Genomic DNA, 9,996 nt, shown 5'->3' with positions numbered 1-9,996 from the left:
TATATGGTCCATACCTTTGTTTGGTTTTCGAAGCAATTAGATGTTAATCTAAAAAACATGCTTCCCAAGAGTTGAGTTCAACAGTAGTTTCTGGTAGGCTGTTATTTGTGGTTTATGGATCATTTATAATTAATCGTTAGATATCAATATTTGAAGCTTTTATGGCATACTTTGTCAATGGTCAGCGGAAACTACTCACTTCCTGGAGAAGTTTAACCATTTGTTTAATATACTAAATTCAAGCGAGAAATCTGCAGTTTAGACGACCATAGGTTGGTTTTGTAGAACAATAAGACTAGTTTCTGTCATCTATGGTGAACAGTCTGAAAACGATGGAAGTATTCTCGACCACATATACAAAAAAAAAACGTAACAAGAACATTCAAAATGATAGATTTCATTCAGATTACTATCAAGAGCATAATGATCTTATGGGAGAATCTGAAGAATAAAGGCATAAATCAAATAAGCACTATTCGTTTGAATTATGATTGTCTAGAACAGGGAGGCAGCAATTCAGTAAATCCAACACCTTATCAATTTATGACTGCCTTCAAAAAGTTGTCCTGTATGAATTAATTTGATTGTGAAGAAACTTTTAATTGCGCTGCAGATGTTGATAGCCTCCACATGAGCCAAGTATATAATGAATATGAATATGAGAAAGTAGTTATGTATATGTGTCTTTTGTGTTATAGCATGATTTTTTTTCATTACTTTTGTTTGCAGCTTATGCTTTTATTTCATTTGAATCTATGGATGACGTGTACACATTGATCAGAATTGTACGTTTTTTTCTTGCCTTATCCTATAGATCAATGCATGTCTCAGCGGATGAATGAAAATTTTTTATTAGTTATATTATTTATTGGAAATACCTACGAAATAGATTCAATTTTTTCGAGCATGTTGCAAATGTGCCTTTGTAGTTGTTATCTCAACTGAAGGATCTGAAAAATTTTCCTGATAACAAACGTAGGCAATGAACCACCAACTGAAAATGTGGAGCAGTAAAGGTATATATCCACCTGTTAGAATTGAAAGTAATTAAAAAAACAGCTGACTGTCAGAATTATGCTTCGAAGGATATTATTATTATAAATATAAAGATTACAGAGTAAAGTAAAAACTATGAACTCTTTGAAAATTAAATTAGAAAAAGGCTTAATGAAACAGTACTATTTCTGACAAGCCACGAACACGTCAGAGGAACGCGCTAGCTCTCAACGTGTATAGCCGGTTTTAAAGGTGTATAAATATTTATCTTCAATCATTAGAAGGTATAATTTATGCAGGTGCTACTCATAAATATGGCAGAATGATAGATTCAAATTTTGGAAGATTATAAATTCCAGAGGAAATTCTTGTGAATTACATTTAAACACAAGAGGGAATATCAACTTAATTCAGTCGTTACTGGTATGTTTGCTAGGAAGCTTTTTGAATGATTAATAGTCATTCCTTTCAAACCACCTTGCCACAGTTTCTGCGTATTGATTCACTGCATTTATTCATAAGAATTATGATAACAATACTTTATATTTTAAAATACGCTAATCAGGAATTTGATATCTCACGAGTATGACATAAAGAAACTTAGATAGTTGCAAATATTGATAAATCGATAGATCTTGAAAAAAATTTAAAATGACTTATGGTTCCTCAATTAGGAAAGTTGAGAATGCTTGAGTGTTGAATACCGCCGTCAGTTTGATGCCATTAACGAACATTAAAATTATATGGATATACCTTTTGTTCCACTTATCATTTTTCTACATGCATCGGAGCTGTATGTTCGAGAAAATTGATATATAATAATATTTACGGAGGACAAAAACTAATATCTACACTAAGCGGAGTTACAGCTTGTCAACGACGCCCACATCCTCGTAGATTTTGGATAAGACCCAGTATTAGGAAAGGTCGAGAGAAATATGGAGCCAGCGCATTCGTGAACGACGTTCTCCTAGATGAGGTCCTAGTTGAGGAGCTCAACTTGGAGTACAGGAACAAAGTGGGTTTAACGAACTTTTTCCAGATGAAGAGGACCCATTTTGATAAACTGGTAAGGATACGCTTCCTTGCAACTGGTGATTTTTATCACCTTTAATGTACCTTATGAAGATTTCCAAACAGTAAATCTCTAGTTTTGTACCAGAAGTACTCATATGTGACGCCATCGTTGAGGCTCTTCAAGGATATATAAAGGTAGGAAACATCAAGGATAACTGAACATTCAATTAACCTAAGTGTATTAGAAAGAATCAGAACGCATTCATGCAAAATGAGTACTTATATAATCTGGAGAAAAATTGAAGGTAGTCAACGTCTGTTGTTGAGTATGATGATGTATGTTTGTTTTCTGCCTCTTTTGAGAGCGGTCTTGGGAGAGGGAATCAGTAAAACAATCAGCACCAACAGATTCGATAATGTGGAAAAAAAAACCTTTTCTCAAGCAATAGCATGAAACGCTGGTCAATTTTAGGTAATGATTCATCTGAAAAATATAGAATTACCTTTGAAAGAGTGGGTACTACAAGATGGTCCTTAAGAAACGATACCTTATTAGATAAAAGGGAAACCTTATCAGATATAAGGGAACATTGTTCATTAATAATGGAAATTTTGTACCGACTGAGTGTAGTTTCTACTAAAAACGATGAACATGATGAATATAACAATATTATCAAACTGTTAGAGAGTTACGATTCTATAGTACTTGTCGCCTTTTTCTCTTCACTATTTGACATAATTATTTCTGTTCCTGAAGCATGAAATTTCTGCAGCTTGAAAATATGACTCAAAAAAAGCTTTTATTTCAATTAGTAATCTTTTGAAAAGACTGAGCGAAATGAGAAAGCAGAATTCATTCCATGGTTTGTTAAACGAGTCTGGAGATCTAGCAGAAGAGTGGGGGGTAACAAATGTATTCAAAAATAAAAGAAGGAAGATAACGAAGCGGTTTTTCTGATAAGTTATCGGAAGAATTCTAGACCCTCAATCGTAATTTAAAGTCAATGTGTATTATTGTTGTTTCGACGTATTAATTTCTCAAACAAAACGAAGATTTCAGAGCCTCTATGACTTGAATGATACGTTCGAAGTATTACCTCATCGTTGTGGTGTGAAATAATTTAAGAAGAAGCCGAAAACAGTCTGCTAGATAGGAAAGCTATTTCAGTTGATTTATCTGAAATACTGATTGATTTGAACACATGTTTAAAATCTGAAATTCAGAAAGTTCATTCCATCAAGAAACTTTCAGAATTAGTTCTGATAGATTTCAATAATAGTTTCATATTTATTGTTCATCTTTTCACTGTTACACTGTTTTGTATTTTAAGGAAGTAGTAAGTACTTGGACTTGGTGTGAAGCTCGATGCAAGAAAGGCAAAAATTTTAAATTTCATTCGTAAGTAATCGTGGAGTAATTGCGATTGTACTTTTTCATAAGAAAAAAAAAGTATAATTGAAGTTTTCCAAAGGATGAAACATTAGCTTTGAGGAGAATAGACTTCAATCCTTCAGCTAGTTCAAAAATTTGCAGTAAGCATTTAAAGGGCAAGGATTACTTGATTGTGATGCCTATGGCAATAATGTTCTGAAGAAGGAATCTATTCCATCGGTTTTCGATTTCCCAAAACATCTAGGAAAAAAAGAAAACCTCAGAAAATCCCCGCTGGAAAAAAATGTTGAAGGTAAGTTCATTAGTGATTATGCATTTCAGGATTTTGTTTTTGAATAAGTATATATTTAATTCATTTTTCCTCCAATTGTAATAGATCCTGTAATAATCGAACCCCCACCCATTCCTGAAGAGAGTTAAGGTGTAGTGAATGTTTCACAACTGTGTGCTCCTGCAGCCACAGACAACAGAGTAGCAACAACTACAGCTTCTCAACTATCGATGCCTCAACCTCGAGATGATGATTTGAGGGAGGAATGAATAGTAGAAAAAGGTGAATCAACAAGTTTAAATATTCAACCTATTCACTGGCCCCTTTACAACCAACAATTATTAGTTTTCTTATTTCAAATATTATTTCTAATTTTCTGTAGAAAAATATCAATGCCTGTGGGAGATTTTGTAGAATCCAGTGAAAAGGAAGAGATATTGTAATTTCTCAATCTGTTATAAAACAATTGAGGAAATCCAAAGACTCGCAAAATTCGCAGAGAAGGTCAATGATCTCAGTAGTCTCCTTGATAATTTAAAAAGAACACATCAAATGTCTTCTGAATCATCAATAGTATTGAAGGTATTCAGGGTTCTGATGTTGCTATTGTTATAATTTGGCCTATTCTCACAGCGAATCTCACAATAGTAGAAGAAAAATTAGTAGTACAAGATTATAGGAATGTCATAATAAAACATCCTGTGCAATTGAGAAAGTTATTTATAATTCGCCAAATCATATTACACAAAAGTTGCTTTCATTTCTTTTTCCGCTTTTGCCAGTAACTGTGCTTAATTCATTTGCTTCTGCTAATGAAAAATGCATGACCGCTTTTTTTGCAAAAGCTAGATTGAACTAATTAATTTTCAGATGCATTGTGGTTCTTTGGTGCTGCTTCCGGATATTCACTTGATTTTATTTTGTATAGGAATGTGTACTTGAAGCAGGGAAGCAATTCCTTTCAAGACAACTGAAAGAAACAGCGGGAAGATTTCCACCAGAACTGAGAAGTTTCGCACTGATCTTAAATTTTTATTTAGCTTCTGCTTATAATTATATCAAAAGAACGTTTGGAAAAGTTGTCTGCCACATCCTCGTACCTTGCTGAAGTGGTGTAGTTCAGTAGATGGATCACGAGGTTTCACTTCAGAAGCCATAAGAGCAGTGAAAATCAAGGTGGAGGTTGAAGAAGCGAAAGGGAAAGAACTAATCGCAGGATTAGTTATGGATGAGATGTCCGTAAAAGAGCATGTTGAATGGAAAGGTTCAAGACATGCTGGATACATTGATTATGGAACGGGGATCCGAGATAGCGGTGGAATTCCTAGGGCTGAAAATGCCTTAGTATTTATGCTTGTGGCTGTAAATGCTAAGTGGAAAGTTCCCATAGCATATTTTTTAACTGACACCCTAACGGCAGAGGAAGGAAAATTGGGAAGGGGCTGCTTGGTACATATGGAGTCTACTGGGATTGTCATAAAGACCCTCACAACAGAGTTCATGTAATCCTGGATGCATACCACATGATCAAGTTATGTCGTAACACACTTGGAGGCTGGGGATTTTTCTACAATGGATGTGGAAAAGAAATCAATTGGAATTATTTCACTGAATTAGTGAATATTCAAAATGAATCTGGGCTTCATGCAGCTACGAAAATTGGTAGCAGGCATTTGAACTACCAGACAGGAAGATGCGAGAGAAACTAGCAGTGGAAATGATCAGTGCTAGTGTGGCAGATGCTCTGGAACACTATGATAAGGACTTGAAAATCACACAATTTCATGGAAGCGGACCACTTGTCGAGTATTGTCGTATGATGAATACTATTTTTGACCTGCTGAATAGTAGAAACTCTTTGAGCAAGGTCATATCCAAAAAAAGCTCTATGTACCGAAAATGAAAAAAAGACCAGAGAGGAGAATATAAAAATTCATATTTTATTACGCTCTCAACAGACAAACCGAAAAGGATTAGAGAGTCGATACTGGAATATGTCCTCTGTCATTGTGGATAGTAAAATGTGGACACCCAAGGCCCCACTCCGAGTCAATTTCAGCTGTCGAAATTTATGCGGAGGATTACAATTCAAGGAATAGAAATCTATCCTGAACGATTCTGAGCATATTCGCAAGGACTGTTTCGATGACTTTCCAGAAATATCTGAAAACCCAATAGTCATAATGACTTTAGCCTTGCGGTTTCAGATGACAACTTTCCACCGTCGGTACAATTTGGACGAAGGAGGGTTTGGCCGGGTTTTCCAGGCTCGGCGGAGGGGCCGAGAAGAGTCCTTCAACACGGATGCGATCAGGGAGGTACAGCTCCTGGAAGGCATCACCCACCCAAACGTGGTAAGACTGAATGATTGGTATCCCCTCCGGGCATGTACATGGTGATGCCATTATACAAAGGAGACCTCTGGGACCTGATAACCGAAAAAGGACCAAGGGCGACAGTGTCGGGGTTCTACCGTATACTGCTTCAGGTGGCGGAGGGGATAGCCGCCTGTCACCGGGAGCACATCGTCCACCGTGATCTGAAACCGGAAAATGTGTTCCACCGGGACGGCCGATATGTGGTGGCTGACCTGGGACTGGCCTGTAAGTTGGAACCGGGACAGGGCCTCCTAACTGATCTGGTAGGCACAGGCTTATACTGGGCCCCAGAACAGCACCGCGGAGACCCATATGCTAAAGGAATGGACCTTTGTGCACTCGGGTTGGTGGCCCGATATATGCCCACCGGTCTGATCCCACAACCGGACGACCGATACTGGCGGGCTCATGCTTCCCTGTCCAGTGGTTCATCGGGGGATTGCTCATAACCGATCCGATCCTTCGGCGACCGGCGAGGCAGTGGGATTGGGCTGCAGCCGGCGCGTCACTGAGTATGAGGGTCTGGACGGGTCCAGCCTGCCACCACCGGTAATACCAATACCTCCACTGTCCGTGTCACCGTCCTCCCCCCTCACTATCAAAAAAGTATATCATGAAGAACTCCTCCGTGCCTATAAGTATAAAAACTCCAGACTTATAGAATACTCTGAAAACAAACAGAAAACTAACTGGAATATTATCAGAAAAGAAATAATTTTCGGCCTACTGATGCTAGCGAAATTGAAAACATCATAGGCCAGCTCAAATCTAAGGAGACTCCGGATGTAGACGACTTCTCGACGAGAATATTGAAGGAAGTGAAGAAGCAGATATCTCTCTCACTCTCGGTCGTTTTCTACAGATGTATGGAGCAGGGAATATTTCCGAAGAAACTGAAGAGAGCCCTTGTGGTTCCTATCTATAAAGGGGAAAACATCAACCTACCTCAAAATTATAGACCCATATCAATATTGCCGGCTCTATCTAAAGTATTCGAGGTCATAATAAAAAAAAAAAACAAAATGTTCTCGAAACATCAACATGGGTTCAGGAAGGGAAGATCAGTCATATCGGCAATATGGGAAGTCATCAAGAAGACTACTGCTGCTTGAGATAGTCGTGAGATAGTTGAATTGATCTGCCCCGACTTAACAAAGGCTTTTGACACCGTCGATCATAACATTTTACTCGAGAAGCTGGAATATTATGGTGTTCGAGGAATATCCCTCTATCTGATATCTTCGTATTTGGCAGACAGGGAGCAACGGGTTGCGTGGAAGAATCGTAAGTCAGCTATTGGTAGCATTGGTAAAGGAGTACCGCAGGGCTCGGTCCTGGGTCCAATACTGTTCCTTATTTTTATCAATGACATCCTGGAAAGTATGGAATGTTATGGAATTTTCTTATATGCTGATGATACCTCTGTATTGGTGAAAGGTTCGGACCCATAGGAAATTCGTGAGAGAGTAGAAATTCTGTTGGGGAAGCTAAATGAATGGTTTCGGGCAAATAGGCTGAAATTGAATAACTCGAAAACTTCGCCTTCGCATGCAAATCGACAAGTATCCTCAAAAAAGTTACTCGGACTAAATCTTGAGAGTAAGTTGGGGTGGAAAACCCATATAGATATATTGACCGGAAAGTTATCAGCAGCGGTTTATTCCATCCGTAGAATAAAGACGTGAGCGCTAGGTTAACTTATTCCGCTAATTTTCATGGCTTAGCCTCATATGGAATAGTTTTTTTGGGTGGAACATTGGAAGCATATAGAGTTTTAAGGATGCAGAAGAGGGCAGTCAGAGCACTTTGCGGACTTCAGCGCAGAAACAGCTGTAGGAGCTCATTTGTATCAAAGGGGATTCTCACAATTCACAATTCATTTTTAAGTAATTTTGTTTTGAATTAATTTTCCGAGAAATCTTTTCAAATTTCCAATTCAGGATTCCGACATCGTTCGGAATTGTAAACATTCCGTACCGTTTTTATTCCGTTTTCATTTCCTAAAAACGATGTCGCACCGTATAAAACATCCTGAAATGGAAGATAACCGAGATTTTTGTTCGCTAGCACAGAAAGTCAAAATTAAGACGTCTTCATCGACGCATATTTTACCGAATTTCGACTGTCGGGGCACATCTGATTTCCCCACCCCCTCTGTGGGTATAAAATCAGATGTTCCCCCGCAGGTCACTTCACTTACGATTAACCTGCTGTCACTTACGTTTTTCGCCTGTTACGAGAACTTGCCTACGACTAGTGCCGTCCGCCGTATTAATCAGAAGATTTCTTTTTAGTTTTTTTTTTAACGAATAAAATTCCAATTTTCTTTTTTTTTGTTTTCTTATTCACCGTACTTGGGCGATTCTTTCTGTTTTGCGAGTGCAAGTGGCCAAACCGATAGGTAAGACGACACTCCGTTTTTCTTTATATATTATTGGAAATTCAGTCTCCGTCTACATCCCTCTTATACCCGAGTCTGAGTTCCACCCCTACTGTCATTAACGTACCCTACTAGTGTGGATACCCGGGGAGTGCCGAACAAGCCTAAGGGTGAGCCGTCGTGACTCTGTGTTGTAATTTTTCATCCCCTAACCTGGCTGAAGTCCGATATCTGTCCGTTAAGTGTGCGTCTTAGGTTCTGGCTGGCGAACAAGTCCGTAAACCCCCGTATAACGTTTGAGATCGGATCCCGTTTCATTCCGTCCATTTTGCCCTGTAAATTCATTGATTTCGAGTCTTTCACTGTACGAATTTTATAATAGTGCCATTTGTGTTTTCTTGTAAGAGTCGACAAATATAATTTGTGTGCGTTGATTTTGAATTTCACTGGTTGTCGCTAACACCCCAGACACCAAGGAACCTTGTCTTCGGCTAGTAGCTACCAGGGTAGGTTTGCTATTCTAGAGGTTAAACCATTCCACCAATTCCAATAAATATGAACAGACATGCTTTTGTAATAGAAATAAATCTGCTTTGGAGATTCCTTACCATCGACTTACTTCATGCCAACAGTTCATTGACCATTGGGGTGCTGTATTTTACAATAGAGTTCCGACTTCTTTCAAGAGGTTGGATAGAAAGCGATTCAGGAGATGGAAAGAATGCTGTTGAGGACTGCTCTCTATAGCGCGCAGGCATTTTGAGAGAATGATACTTTCACATTTGACAACTACAATTTAAACAAATTGTAGTTGTCTTATATCTACCTTATATTTACTTGTAATTCTCAGGACGTTTTTCCTATATCTTCAATAAATATGACTTATGACTTATCCCGCCCGCCGAAGGGCCTGTCCCAGCCGATCCCACTGTCTCCGAGTTTGGCGGCCCGGCTGAAAGAACAGCCGGACTTCCGGAATTGGTCAGCTTCTGGAAAGAAAAGGGTGGCAGTTCTCGTACACGTGGACGAACCAAAGCAGCGCCGAACCCGTCACCGTTTCCGATTTCCGTCAGGCTCAGTCCGACGAGTCTGGGTTCCACCCAGTTGAGGGATAAACAACCGTAAGGCAATATGCCCGTTTGTAACCAACTTACTTATAAACACATTAAGTCTGTTATCTTATCTTCTCAAACCATTGACCACCGCTGGCCAATATGGAGTTGGGATGGAAAGAACCGCCTCCGCCTCCGTGTTTGATAGAGTTGTACCATGAAAATGATAGTAAATTCAAGTGCGGTTCCTATATGAATGATGCTGTTTGGAAGATTATTTCTTCAGAGATGGAAATCTACGGTTCCAACTTTTCTTCCAAACAGACACAAATGGACATTATATTTGAGGATCGCTCCAATGTCAGTACAGTTGCATTGGCATGCTCGTCTGGAGGTAGTTCATTTAGCCAATTCTATAATTATATGAAAATGTATTCAGTATCTGAATCAAGGCTCAGATTTCACATATAAATATTATTTTAGGCAGTTTCTTGAACCCCCAAGGCTTG

The sequence above is a fragment of the Coccinella septempunctata genome, chromosome 2 (assembly GCF_907165205.1).
Source record: "Coccinella septempunctata chromosome 2, icCocSept1.1, whole genome shotgun sequence".
Lineage (NCBI taxonomy): Eukaryota > Metazoa > Arthropoda > Insecta > Coleoptera > Coccinellidae > Coccinella > Coccinella septempunctata.
Note: the sequence above shows the minus strand (reverse complement) of the source record.